The sequence below is a fragment of the Uranotaenia lowii genome, chromosome 3 (genome assembly GCF_029784155.1).
Source record: "Uranotaenia lowii strain MFRU-FL chromosome 3, ASM2978415v1, whole genome shotgun sequence".
Classification (NCBI taxonomy): Eukaryota; Metazoa; Arthropoda; class Insecta; order Diptera; family Culicidae; genus Uranotaenia; species Uranotaenia lowii.
Window position 1 is genome coordinate 332,844,662 of NC_073693.1, and position 15,748 is coordinate 332,860,409.

Here is a 15,748-nt window from a genome sequence, read left to right on the forward strand (position 1 = left end):
TGCTTGGTTTTTTTATGAGTTGTTTAAAAAAATTAAAAAAGTTATTTATCTAGCTATGCTGAAAATTGGGCCCCTCTTTTCGCTGTTAATCTCCCATAGAGACTTCAGATGTAGTGGAAAATTTGCGTATTGAGTGTTGCAATAAATATTGTGAACATTATATTTGTTTTTTAAAAACTTACAACAGTTCAGTATAAAAAACAAATTTTAAGTATTTTAGGATTTTGCTGATAATGTTCGTTGAAATAAATGACTATGTACTTTGTTCTTTTACGTTTCGATTTACAGTTATTTTTCAATCATCTTCAGATACTAATTTCTATCTATCCGCATGGGGCCAGAGAAATAGACAGATCCTATTTCTGTGGCCTCCTGCGGATAGATAGGGGGATAGAAATTAGTATCTGAAGATGATTGAAAAATAACAGTAAATCGAAACGTAAAAGAACAAAGTACATAGTCATTTATTTTACCAAACAATATTAACAAAATCCTAAAGTATAATCAAATGGTGATCGAAACACGTCGAAAATTTTAAGTATCTTTTAAACTAAAAACTTTATAACTCTGCACTGAATAAAGATAGAGTTCTAAATATTTCAGCAAAGTTTCATATTTTGATGAAATCTACAACTTTGTGGAACAAATTTAGCCTCTATCTCCTCAAACATAAAAGTAAATTTATTTACTTATATCATAGTAGGCTGTGACTATTTTTTGATACTTTCACGTTATGGGGAACGGTCTAACTAGTAGGTACCTAAATGTTCTGAAGATACCTAACAGCTAAAATGAAAGACAAAAGCACTATAAAAAACTTTAGGCCATTTTGGACCACTGTACACTGGAATGAGAGAGGGAGTTCCCGAATAAGCATATAAACATTTTTCACTCCCAAATACCCTCCTATACTAAATTTAGTTAGTTTTGTATTATTCATTCTTAAGATATGCAACAAAAAATGTAGGTATGGGAATCCCGTCTCTTTCTCCTATAGCACTCGATGATTGGTCTCGATTGGTCTTCGTCGATGGTTTGTCTCGTGCAATAAATTGTTTGTAAGTTCCACTCTCCCCTACCTACCTCTTCACCTGGAAGGAAATCATAGAAACATTATTCCTATCGAAATTTCTTCCATGCCAAATTCAGTGCCTTTCGACTGATTAATTCTCGAGATTTTCGAAAAAAAAATTATGGTGACCCCCTCCCCTCTTTTTATCTCCTCACTGACTCCTCAAACAACAATAGAGTCTTTTCCCGTATCCAAATATACTCCCATGCCAAAGTTATGCCAATTTGATGGATTATATCTTCACTTAGTTATTCAAGAAATAGTATGAGAGGCACTTCGCCGTTTTTGTTCCCCCAAGCAATTCTGAATTCGTTCACCCAAATACCATCACATGCCAAATTTGGTTAAATTCCCTTGATTTATTATCGAGTTATGAAAAAAAATTGTATGGGTTCCCCCTCCTCTCTTCCTATCCTCCCAATGGAAGTAGGAAGGCGTCTGAAGCAATCATAAAACATTTTCCATATGCAAATATCCTCCAACGCCAAATCTGGTACGACTATTTCTCGAGTTGTTTAAAAATCTGCATGGGAGCGCCCCCTCCCCCATTTGATTCTCCATATTGCAAGCAGAGAGGGGTCCCAAACAATCTCACAAATGTTTGATACTAGATTTGAATAGAAATATCCAAGTTTGCTTCATTTGATGTTCTCGTTTTATTGATCTGAATTGATCTGAATCTGAATAAGCGAATTTGAAAAAGTGAAAAGTTTAGATAACATGTTATAAAAAATTGTTATTGGATTTCTTTCGGTTAACTTTTCATGACCACGTTTCAATCGACTGAAGTTTTAAGTTTCCCAATCCTTTGAAACAGACTCTGAATAGCCTCCCGTAATATGTTCCTATTATTATCACTGTCTGAAAACGGTTTCAGTTACATCCAATTTCTTCCTAAATCAAACCAATCACCACATCTCAAACCACCATACCGGGTTTCGATTTCCATTGACACCCATTGAGAAACATGGCTGGCTAGGCTGGTAAACAGAATCCGAACAAAACCACAAACCAGTCTCACTCCAGGTTTTTTTTTGGCCATCGAGTTTCTATTTCTAACAGAACCTCCTCCAGCTGAAGCACCGAGAGGGATAAGATTTGATCCGGAACGGAATAAAGCGATACAGTTTCCCAAACAAATGCTCCTCGGTGTGTGTCCGGAAAATCCAATCAGTTGGATTCTCCAGTTAGCAGAAGCACAGCACAGCATGGAAGAGGAAGGGTTTTCCGGATTCGATTGAAGAAGTCCTTCTTCCATGTCATGGACCACCTGCCATCCAATTGGCCGTAGCTCATTATAATCGATAATAAGTGCGGTTTGTGGAAATGTCCCGTAGGCTTTACTATCTTTGATGGGTTGAAATTTTGAAGTTAGTTGGTCCATTGATTAGGAACCGTAGGTCATTGAAAAAGTGTCCCCTTTTTCAAGCGTGATGAAAAGTTTTTTCATCTGTTCAAAAAAAAAATCCCTGAAACAGCATCACATTAACAGTAGTTGTTGTTTTTTCCAAAATAATTAAGCCTAATTAAATAAACACAACCTCGAAAGCGGCTTAAATATCACCTCGGAAAACCTCATCTGCCTGACTGGCAATTAAGATGACGTGCAATGTCTGCATTTACTAAAATATGTCGGTCGTTTCGGTGTTTCTCATCCCTCATATCAACCCTATCATCACGGGACCATGCAGAGCAACAGCAACATTTCAAGAGACAGCATAAAGAAAAATATGCTGTACACCTGCTAGGACACTCTATGGAGCCCCCACAAAACCATTCTGCGGCGGGCAAATTAGGTCTCTCGCCTAGTTTGAGTCCAATTCAGGGAGGCGAAAAAGTGAAAAGTTAGAAAACCGGTGTGGTGGTAAATCGGAAAACGAAAAACAAAAAAAAAAACACCGAGCAGCAAAAAGAAAGTTCAAGCAGCATGATGATGATGGTTGCCACAATGCCAACAGTGGAACATTGGAAGGGGAAATTAACGTTTCGCTGGCGAAATTCTACGTACAGCTTTTATCTTTCATCTTTGACCCTTTGCCCCGTGTACTCTGCGCGTACTGATGTCCTATTTTACAATTTTTCTCGGCAATATGTTTCGTACCTTTGGCATCTTTTTCTCTCAGCTGAAAATTTCAGTTGAAAGGATTAGTTCGGATGAATTCGGTAACGAGAATTTACAAAATTTTAATGTTTACTAAATCGGTTGCAATAATTTATAGAATCAAGGAACTGAAAACAAAAAAAGGGCATTGATTATATCTTTATGGTTTTTGATATTGGTCATATGAGCTCTCTCGAGCCTCTGTTCCAAAAATTACTTCTAAATAGAAATTAAAAAATAAACTTCTTTTCCATCAAAAAAGAGAAAATCCTTTGAAATTGTTTTTATATATTTTACTGGGAAACTTCACTGAGAAAAAGTGGCTCCAGAGAGTTGGGTCAATCTCATAGATATTGAATAAAAACAATTACGTCAGTTGTCATATTTTTAGAATTCAATTTGTTAGAAAGTTACCACCGTCCCCCCCCCCCCTCCCCAGCCAATTGAAGCAATTTTTTTTGCACCTTCATGATATTAAACTAAAAAGAACCACCTACAGTAAAACGTTCAGTGGAAAAATGATACACACTTTTGAAGTTGTATACTCCCACCCAAAAAGTGGCGCCTCCGGTGGATTAACCGATTGATGTTTCGGATTGTCGAGCCCGGTGGCGGCCAATCCGAGTAGGTATCAGTTTATGCTTTTACATCGAGTGTGACTTTTCATTTTCCCAATGCTTTCCTACCTACATGCCAGTAATCCAACCAATCCAACCGGCAAACGTGGCAACTTCCTGGAGGCGACAAATACACTACTTTCTCCTCGTTGAAATGAAATGAAAACGTTGCAATCGAGGTCAGTGGATCTCATATAGGAATGGAAGATTGATCATCTAATTCACGTACTTAGGTATCCAGATTTAGATCATCTATAGTTTTTCCATTAAATCTACGGATTTCATCAAAAAATTTCAAATAACTTTCACTAATCAAATGTTGTAATTATTTTGATATTTTAAGCTTTTAGCCAGTGAAAATTGTTTTCTAAATACGATAAAGTAAAGAAATAAAACAATTCATCCATGCTGTTTGATCGTTCAAATAGTTTTTAAAATAATAAAAATCCTAAATCGAAAACTTATTGATCGATTTAGGATTATTATTTTAAAAAATAATTTAAGCTACAAATTTTCTTACATCTCTCCTTCGAATTTATTAACGTGATTAGAAAACAATTTGCACTGACTGCATATTTTAGTCAAACCTATCACTGGTTTTACGTAGAATATTTCTTTATAATTACAAAAAAAAACTTTCGAAAATAATTCTAATAACAGTAACAAATATTTCAAAGAACAATGCAACTGCATGTTAGAAATATTACAAGCTGACCATAATGTTTGCTCGCTATTAACTTTATTTAAACTTTTACTTGTAAATTAACTTTTTTCATGTTGTTTCATGCAAGTCTGCATCTGTAACAAAACAAAAAACGTTAAATAGTCGGAAAGTTATTCGGAACTCAACCTATAAAGATTTATTTTTGATCTTTCTGGTTCAATAAATATTGATTGTTTACTTTTGAGAAGCGAATTCACATTATAATTGCCATCTCAATTTCCTCTGATCACTGATTAAATAGAATATCAGCGTCTTCAAATAAGTTTAAGAGAAAGTAATAACCCAAGGGGCAACAATAAATAAAGTTATGATGTGAAAACTTGCAGTTTCAAGAAAAGAGGTTTGTAAACTTAATTCACGTGAATAAATTTAAAGTCATTCTGAACAATTCTTTGTATGTCTAGAATTTCAAGTACACTTTTCAAAGCTAAATATTTTTCATCCGACTTGTTCAGTTCAAAATTGTCAGCATTTATTTCTAACTTTTTGATTATTTTAACTTGCACTTACATGAAAACATATTGAGGACGTTAAAATTAAGAAAGTTTTTCGCACTTCGTGTACCTAAAAAAATATCAAAAATGGAGTTTTTAATTCGTTGTTTCCATAACATTTTTTTTATAAATCAACGAATTATGCCCAATTTGCACAAAATATCACCATCTGGAGAGTCAAAACAGGTTTCACAACATATTTTTAGATTAAACTTTATTGTCGTGTGTACAACCCAGTTGTAGTTAAATCAAATTGTATAGAATTTAATTCATTGGAATTATCTCGCTATTTGCAAAACAAAGCTGTAATTTAGTTATTGAAAAATATCATAGTTTCTGTGAAAAACTTAGAACTTTTTATTTTTCTGACATTAGTTAGCCACTATTTTCTGTCGCTTTTCAAAACGACTGTAGGGCATATAAACAAATCGAGTTGATAAGTCTCATATATAGGGGAGAATAGGGATACTTGATTCCCTTTTCTTATTTTGATCATATCTTTTTGGGAAAATTTTGCAACTCACCGTCTTTTGCATTTTCTGACAGTGTGTAATTTCAAGTTTATATGCTCCCAAAGTTAGAACGATACATGAACAGGTAGATAAACTAGAAGCATTTTCATGAGACTAAAAAAAATGTGATATTTTTCAAGTTACAGGAGACTTGATCCTTAATGCAGGGTGCCCTGACCTTAGGCAAATCCAAAGATAAAAGGTCCGTTAACTATTTTTTACCATATTAGTTCGTATTTCACAGTTTTTAAGTATCAGACAAAGAAAATTCTAATAGATTGTCTACTATCCTAGAGTCATTGCATACTTTGAGGCGTAATTTTCTGGTTTTTAGTCTTATACAGTATTTTTAGTCCTTTTTAACAGATAATTATTGGATAAACATTAGTTATTGGACAAATATTAGTAATTTCATGAACACCAATGATCACGAACCATTCAGAAGAAAAATATATCATTTTGGACTCTAGGGATCAATTATACCTATAACATACATTTTGGAAAACTTCTTCTCAAAAAGATTTGAAAGTTTTCTACTGCTTTGAAAGTATGGCATTATGAAGTTCAAATTATACTCTAACTAACGATTGACGTATTGGAATAAATATTTTTATTATAATTTTTTCACGTGAGAAATATTTTAAAGTGATAAAACCCGATTTAATACACTTAACAGTGGATTGTAACCTTTCTTACACTCTAAAAATTATATTTGGATACACATGACACAAAATAATAAATAAATGATAGATTTATAAATTGTGAGTAATAATTAAAGTATTTCGAACGTAGTAAATCCTAAATGAATTTAAGAAATTAGGATTCAAATTTTTTTTAGGATTATAATTTTCACATAAATAATAACATAATTGTAAACTAATTGAAAAATTTTGAATGATTGAATTCTGGGATATCTTGTATGATCCCGTTTCTATGACTTTATATCTATATATCGTATATCTATAAAATAGAAGAGGTCTAAAAATGAAGAATATAATTTAAAATAAAAAAATGCCTAACCATGTGTTTCAAATAATTCAACCTCTCAAGTAAAGGAAGCGAATAAATGAAAAAAAAAATTAAGTAAATTTACAACTGCTAGACTAAAATACGATGCTTCAACGTAGATTACAATAGTCTATCGAATTAACTATAGATATTAAACATTTTGACAACTTTGAGATGTCAATATTTGCAATTTTGTCATTTTGTCAATTATGTCTATTTTATCATTTTTGTCAATTTTGTCAATTCTATTAATTTTGTCAATTTTGTCAATTTTATAAATTTTGTAAATATTGTAAATTTTGTCCATTTTGTCCATTTGGATAGTTTTGTCAGTTTTGTGAATTAAGTCAATCTAGGCTATTTTGTCAATTTAGCCTAGGTAGTCAATTTAGTAAATTAAGTAAATTCAGTCAATTTAGTCACTTAAATCTTTGTCAATTGTCCAAATTTGGACAATTTTGCAATTTTGCAATTTTGTCAATTTCTCAACTTTCTCAACCATAGATTTTTTTTCATTTTTGTCGTATAGTTAATTTAGCCCAGTTTGTCCATTGTTTCCAATTTTGTAAATTTGGTCTCAATTTAGTTATTTTTGTCAATTTTGTCAATTATGTCTATCTACTTTTTCATTTTTCTCATTTTTTTTATATTAATTTGTCAGTATTAAACTTTATAAGAAATACTATCAAATGAAAGATATAAAATTGTAGACAAATTAATAATTGTAATGATGATGATATTATCCAATTGAATTGAAAAACGATTATATGTCAGTTTATTCAAAGGAAAAGAACATTTGGAACGGCAAGTGAAATTGAATGTATGTATGTATGTATGTATGAATGTATGGTTCCCCCATCGGTAGCAAGGTCCTGCCTATGTCTGTGTGGTTGGCCCGAAGGCTTCCACGGCCGATGGTTCGTCGAGGGAAGGCATCCAACCTTAAGAAACCTACAATGGTTGGCTACCACTCCGCTTGCAAAAGTTCTTTAGGTTATCCCCAGATGCATTCCCTCTAGTTCCCAACCCCCAATATGCAATTGCATATATGTATGTATAAATATAATAATACAAAATAATACATGTGTATTATAAAAAATTACCTGAAGATCTGAAAAGAAATGATATTAAATTTAAAAAAAGTAATAATAAGTAACTTCAATTAGAGTAAAATAACCATAAAAAACTTTTAAAATAAAGTATTATTAACATAGTGAAAACTGGAGTTTAAATTTGCTTTGTAGAATTTTTTTATATAGCTGTTTTCTAAATTTCGAAAAGAAATTTAATTATTTTAATGACAATTTTAAACAAATTTTATTCACATGGGCAACATTTGAAATATTAGATTACCTTCACTTGTTATAAAAACTTAAAAAAAAATATTACTGACAACTTTTCACAATTTTAAATAAAACAAAATTTCATCTTAAAATTTCCGCTTAAATATGTGGAAATATGTAACATGAAAAATTAAAATATAACATATTTTTTTATTATTTTTTTCATAACGTTTATTGTTTTTCTTTACGTTTCAGCTATGTCTTGAATTTTGAGAATAGATTAATGAAATACTTTAAGCTATAGAAAAATGAAAAAAACGCTTTTCTGAAAAAGTGTCGTATAAGAATATTTTTAATTTAAATAGGCATCTCTGGTCATCTGATCTTTGCATATAACTGCGTTCAACTAAAATTATTTATAAATTTTCCAGAATTTAGAAAGTATATCGAATTTTTCACAAGAAAACAAAAAGATTGAACAAAATTTGTTTGCATGAATCGGAAAACAATATTCCCAACTGATGAAATATTCCATCTAGATATAACACTTAAATTAACTAACTTTTAAAAAGATTGATTTCCTCGATCTATTCTAATGAGATTTTCACTTTGATTATTTCCCTTCGCAATTGAAATAAACGACGATTAATGCATTTCCAATGAAAATTGAAAAAAAAAAAGTTTTTATCCGAGAGCAATGCTTACACATATAACACTATATAATCTTTTTTATCATGAAGAAAAAGTAAGTAAAAAAGTAAGAAAAAAAATATTAACAAGACAAATGTTTTTGATGTAAAATTGGCTAGGTCACATTTTTGAACCGACCTACGAGGATAAGAGTAAAGCAAAATAGATGGAACGCTCTCACCAGTTTCACGCTTCCCTTTGTCGAATATTTCCCGCTTGCTGCGATGGTTTCGAAACGATTTGAACATGTCCATACATGTTCGGGCTTGGAGGTTGTTTGTTCGCACACTTTATCGCTTCACAAAACTGCTTCAAAATTCATCGATTTTAACAACAACAACAAAAAAACTAAACGACAGTATCCACAACATTTATTTAAAGCTTCAAATTATAACATTTATCTCTTGAAGCCTCCGTTAATCATGTTGAATGATAAGCACTTTTCTCCACAAAACCAAAATGCCCGCTACCAGTGCTGCGTGAAGGTGGAGCTTATTTCGCATTTTTCACTTTCTTCCAGGAGCTTTTTTTTTCTTTCCAACCAACTCCTAATCACACACGATTATCAAAACACTTAATTCGCTTTGAAAAATTTCAATCTTAAATAGTATTCGGACAAGTAATATTTTCCGTTTCGCAAATTGATGGTCCATCGGCCAAAATCACTGGAACGGCAAGTGAAATTGAATGATGCAAAAATTTATACTCGACAATATTTAAAATATTTATTTTTGATTTTTGTCTTTAACTTGTCAGGATACATGCTACAGTAATACCTCGATATAAAGCAACCTCTTTTTAAAGCAACCTCGATATAACGTAACCCAATACAAAGCAACTTTTGCCTCTATATTACGTAACTTTTAAAAATGTTTCTAATTTGAATAAATATGTTAAATTTCAATACTTTTTGGTCACAAAAATATTATAATGTTGTTTATGAGCCATGCGGTAAATTCTCAGAGGCATAAAGAGCGAATGCGCGCAAGCGTTGAAAATGTAACTCCAGTACTTTCAGTATTGTGATAGTCGCTTTTGAAAATCCAGCCTAGAGCATGTATCTCCATTTAAAAACTTAATGACTATATTTGCACCTACAGATAAGTTGCTTAAGCTGAAGTGAGGTTAGGGCATGTAGTCTTTTATTCAAATAAGTTTTTGCTGATAGTTGATCAATCACTGTACAGCGTTGAAAAACATTAAAGAGCTGCCAGTATACTACAGGTCCTCCAAGAACGCCTGGATGACCAGAACTTTATTTAAAGAATGGATTTCTGAGCAGTTTGTGCCAAAAATCACCAAGTTTCTTGAAGAATCTGGTTTACCTATCAAAGCTGCTTTTGTTTTAGACAATTGTTCTGCGCATTTTAATGCAGATAAGCTGAAAATCGAAGATGGGTCGATCTTCACCATATTTTTACCAACAAATACCACTGCGGCAATACAGCCAATGGACCAGAACATAATTCAAATGATTAAGTCACGGTACAGAAATCTAATGATGCGTGAAATTCAAGGTCAAGATGGAGAGCTCGACGAAAACATAAAATAAAAAAAAAATTAAAAGGATGCAATCTATTGGGTTGCACAATCATGGGATTCAGTTCCCGCATAAGCTATCCGGAAGTCTTAGAACTTGTTGGTTATGAAATTGAGAACGAGTTACCACTGTCTGTTCTCAGAGAAAGGTGGAACGGAATTGCAGCGAAACTTGCTCAGACGGAAGAGAAAGACGAAGAAGATGCTGAATACGCGACGTTAAATGATGACGAAATCGTTTCTATCCTGCATCTTAATCATAAAGACGAGGATAACAATGTGGAGGGTTCGCAGTCAACAATAGACGATCCACCGCAGTCTGTAAGTATCTAAAAATCTATTTTTTTTTTATCATTGATGTAATTTTTAATAATTATGGTAATTTACATCTTCAATCGAGTTTACAAGAAGATGACGATTATTCACGAGAGTCAGAGCAGTCTGCTTTAAACGGTTTTGATGTGGCTATCAAATATGGAGAGGAGAACGGTTGGCCGCTTAATATGCAATTTTCATTGCGGCAGATGCGGTCAAAAGCTATGGACAAAATAGTAGAAGAACAGATTTAACTTAATTGTTAAATTGTGAAAAATATGTATGTTTGTTGAAATCTTCACTTTAATTGTTTATGAAAATGTTTGTTGAAATAAAATAAACAAAATTGTTGAGTTTGTAACAAAAATATTATTTTTTTTACGTTTCTTGAATCCGTACAAACAGAATTTAGAATCAACTTTTTCACATTTACGATCACTATCGATGTTCCAAAGGACCATTTTAGGTAGTGTTTCGATATAACGTAACTTCGATGTAAAGTAACGAAAAAAAATTTCGTTACTTTATATCGAGGTATTATTGTACTGCTAGATGAGTTGATCCTAGTATCACATTATTTTTTTCTAATAAGATTCTATTTCCCTACCCAGCATGAGAGCAGCAGTGGTATCAATTTTTTTTCTAAATGGCGTGCGGCCAAATATTAACAAATCGAATTATCAGCTGGGTGAAAAAGTACCGTTTGAAGACCTACATTTTAAACCTAATTACTTTCTACGCGATTTTCTCGAAACAGGTTTCGCCCTTTACTAAAATGATAAAAGTTTGTAATTACGCCAATTTAAAATGGGTTTTTTATTCGGGTAGGGCCAATAGATAGCGTCGATTTTTTAAATAGGATTTGATTAGATGTTCCGAAATTTCAAAAGCGTTTTTTTTTTGTTCCGAGCAAACTGATAGTTTCGCCCTTATGAAATGTTACGCTAGGTTTGTTTACATTTGGCGCGTTCGCCCTTTTTCAAACTCACTACAAAATTATCTGACAGATTCCCGCTTGCGTCGCGTAGTATCAAAGCCAGCCATCGCTGCAGAAGAATGCGGTGTTAAACCCTACAGCCATCGATTGAATATGGCAAGTTCGGGGTTGTACCCCTTTAAGAAAATTCATATTAACGTTATATGGTTTTGGAGCCTCGGCCTCGGTATAATTTGACGTCATATACACTGCCGGCCAAAAGTTTGGGATCACCCGCTAAAAAACATGCAAATTTTGATCGTTCATATCTCAGCCGTCTTAGGACATATTGCAAATCTTCTGATCTCATTTGAAAGATAATGAGCAATAGCTATTTCGGAGGTATTTTGCCCATAAATAATGTTTTAGTTTTGCACCTAAAACTTAACCTAAAGTTAGAGCATTTTCGAAAAAACGCACTCAATATTCAAAGCCGATCATCTCGCGATAGGGTGGACCAAATTTAAAAATTTGAGTTGCATTAGAATCCTTATTCTATACTTCTCAAAACACAATCAAAAAATTTTGTGCAAAAATTTAAGAATGTACTTTTAATTAATAAAATAGACACTTAAGTTATCGTCCAAAAGTTTGGGATTACCCCTCAGAACTCATTCATGATTTCTAGTAGAATTTTTAAGTAACGTTTTCATGAGAAAATTTGAACTTTCTGGTTCAACATCAATTTTTGTTTCTTTTGTGGAAACGAGCCTGCCTATGGGTTTTGTGCCAATTTATAAATTCTTCATAGCAAATTTTCCGTTGAAAATTTTTGTCGAAGATCGTATCTTATTAGACAAAAAAGTCATTAGGTATTGAATCGGGGCCTGTCTTATGGCATTGAAAAACATAAAAAAAAATGAAAAACATAACGATCTACGGCTCATCACTTTGGGCAGAATGCCCCATCAGTTTCATCTCAAAACATGGGCTAAATAGAATGGTACAATCTGTGTCTTGATTTCAAATTCTAGGATTCAACGATAGAATTTGAAATAAAGCTCTGAAATAAAATTTTAACTTTTAAGGAAACTAAATGAAATTTAAGAATTTGTCATTTTTAAGTATTTAGTAGTGTATGTTGGCTGAGGTGCTTATGAAGCTTCATGGCAGGTTTTACATCAAAAATTTCCCTTTTTCGTACCTCCATGAATCCGGATTAAAATATCTATTCTTCGTGATTTGGTTTTTTTCGACCCTGCTTGAATTGCTAAAAATATCATTGCTGGGCATTTTGTTGGTATTTGTTACATGATATATTCGAAGACTTTCTTAAAGACCAATTGAAATTCAAAAGAAATTGCTATACTAGCTGGCCCGGTTTGCTTTGCTGCACCTTTCTAAATTTATGAAACTTAAATAATCAACATTTTTATTGCATTTTGGTCTAAATTTCAAATCCATTAGGATACAAACTCTTTAAAATAGAAATTGAAACTTTAGTTTCGAATGCAATACAGAGATGATTAACACAAAACGTACCGAAGGCGATCAATTGACGGTTTTGGAACTTTCAATGATGATTACGCCAAATATAATACTTTTTTCGCATATTTAACTTCAGTACTATTTTTATTTTAAAATTGCAAGTACTTTTGCATTTCTATAATTTTTCTAAGTGTTGTGGTTTTTGTATAACGCATGTGGTATTTTACCTATTCATACCGAGAGCGGTCAGATGACTGCAAACACCTTTTTCGCTGAAACCCTCTTGTATCCTTTCTTGTGAATATAGTTTTATTGCATAAACCTAACGTCAACATACTTAAAATCCAGTGCAAAGCTGAATCTAGGTGTATGAATTGTCTCAGAAAATCCAGGTTGATAAAAAGTTCGAATAACAGCTACATTTGAAAGTCGTCATAAATTTTGTGTTTCGTATTTAAAAAGTCTAAAAAGGCCAAAATGTTAAATCACGATAACTTTCCAGTTCACTTTTTAAATTTTTTCTACTGTAATTGAAACAGCTTTTGGCGGTTGATTTATTGAAAAGTACGGGTATAACATCACTTTTTTACATTTTTTTGGGGCCATCATCTTTATTTTTTTTTAAATTAAAAAAAAAGTTTCATGAAGGGTGATACGGTCAAAATTTGGTCAAGGGAAAACGCGTGTAAATCGGTTGAAACGTTTATTTAAACTTTTTCAAGTTTAATTAGTATAAAATTCAGGAAAAATATTCAGTAAGGCTTCCGCTTTTCCAAATCCGAATTGCCGGGCCTTACGCTTAACCCCTGCCATCAGATTTTGTACAGCCACCTTGTCCACCTTCTTCGCCGCAGAAAGCCAGTTTGTCTTGAACTGCTACTCGTCCTTAGCAGTTTTTTTGGTCTTCTTTAGGTTCCGCTTGACAATAGCCCAGTATTTCTCAATTGGGCGGAGCTCTGGCGTGTTGGGGTTCTTTCCCTTGGGAACCACCTGCATGTTGTTGGCGGCGTACCACTCCATGGCCTTTTTAGCGTAATGGCAAGATGCCAAATCCTGCCAAAACAGTACGGAACAACCGTGTTTCTTCAGAAAAGGCAGCAGACGTTTATTCAAACACTCTTTCACGTAAATTTCTTGGTTGACAGTCCCGGAAGCTATGAAAATGCTGCTTTTCAAGCCACAGGTACAGATGGCTTGCCAAACCAGATATTTCTTCGCGAACTTTGACAGTTTCATGTGCTTGAAAATATCTGCTACCTTTCCCCTTCCTTTTGCCGTATAAAACTCCTGTCCCGGAAGCTGCTTGTAGTCGGCTTTGACGTAGGTTTCGTCGTCCATTACCACGCAGTCAAACTTCGTCAGCATCATCGTGTACAGCCTCCGGGATCGCGCTTTAGCCGTCGTATTTTGTTTATCATCGTGATTTGGAGTCACTACCTTCTTGTAAGTCTGTAGTCCGGCTCGTTTTTTGGCTCGGTGCACGGTTCTAAAATACACCCAGCTTATTTGCGGCATCTCGGAGAGAAAGGTTAGGGTTTCGCTTGAAACTACCGGCAACTCTCTTTGTCGTATCAGCGGCTTCCGATTTTCGATTTCCCCCCGCTCCAGACTTCCTGGCTGTAGACAAACGTTCCCCAAACACTTTAATTACATTTGTAATGGTTGATTTGGCAGCTTTTGGTGATTTTGCCAGCTTTGCGTGCGAGTAGCTCGGATTTTCGGGATGCGCGAGCAATATTTTGATGCGCTCCTCTTCTTCTTTGGACGGCATTTTAACAACTGAAAAGTGAATTCCAAAATCAAAATAGGAGCAACATTCTACACAAACACACCTTCAAAATGAGGGGTGTTCAGGTTTTTTAAATGCAAAATCGAAAGAAATATGTCAAGTTCATATTGACCAAATTTTGACCGTATCACCCTTTATATGCAACATATAGCTTCTAACTTTAGCTTTCTCGTGCACAAAGTGAAATTTTTTTCGAGCACTTTATAACTGTTTTTCAGCCTTTTTCCTTAAGCATGAGAGGGGTCTCAAATAATGATAAAAACTTTTCCTGTATCAAAATACCTCGTTGCATGGGAGTACCCCTGCCCCCTTTCTATTCTCGCACATGTTGGAGGGAAGGGTTTCAAATATTCATGACAACATTCATCTTTCGCAAATATTCTCCCTTGCCTTGAGAGAGCCTCTCCCCCTTCCGGTGAGTGCAAGGGGTCTCAAACTATAAAAGGAACCTTTCCCGGCCACAAAAGCACCTTTCTGCCAAGTTTCAAGCAAATCGGTTCAGTACTTCTCGAATCTATAGGGAACAGACAGACAGACAGAAATCCATTTTTATATACATAGATTTAGGAAACATGTTGAGTTGAAATGCATATAGATAGCTAAGGGAGACAAATGCTCACAAAACGTATCAAAATTTTATCACAATTGATTTTCTTCGACTTTCCCTTTGATGTTGAAAATAAAATATCTATCGATTTCCTCTAGACATCTTGGCTGACCCCTGGCTTTTGATTCTAAATAAGAATAACGTCAATGCACACCCTCACTGCAATTTTACCCATAATTTTTTTTCTAAACGGATGACAGTAGTCCAGTAGATAGGTACTTTTCACCGATGTAATGAGCCGGGGGGTCGGAAAATTGCGATCAAAGATTGATACGCGGCTCATTACCTGCTCTATCGCTCAATCTGCAAGTCGCTGAGAACCTCTGCTTTTCATTAGAACGAGCTGATGTTTGTCTACTGGTTGGTTGGTCGTTCATAGTACCACCTGCTGCTGCTGCTTGCTAGCTTGCTTGCTTGGCCGGCATGGCGGCATTTCACTCGTCGTTCGTGTGGCGTGCGCCGTCGCTGCATGCCGTTTGCCTCTCGCTCTCAGGCTGAAGCTGAATCACTTTAGCTTGCTGTGTGCTGCACTTCATTCTAGCCGAGACGTCGTCGACGTCACGGATCGTGATGTGACTGCTCTATAAGTGAGG

The 15,748-nt window shown here is 34.1% G+C and overlaps 1 protein-coding gene across 1 annotated transcript in view; it reads left to right on the forward strand.

Annotated features, from left to right (window-relative positions):
- Window positions 1–15,748, forward strand: part of LOC129756671 (GATA zinc finger domain-containing protein 10-like) — a 101,307-nt gene that overhangs the window by 23,528 nt on the left and 62,031 nt on the right. The window lies entirely within an intron of this gene.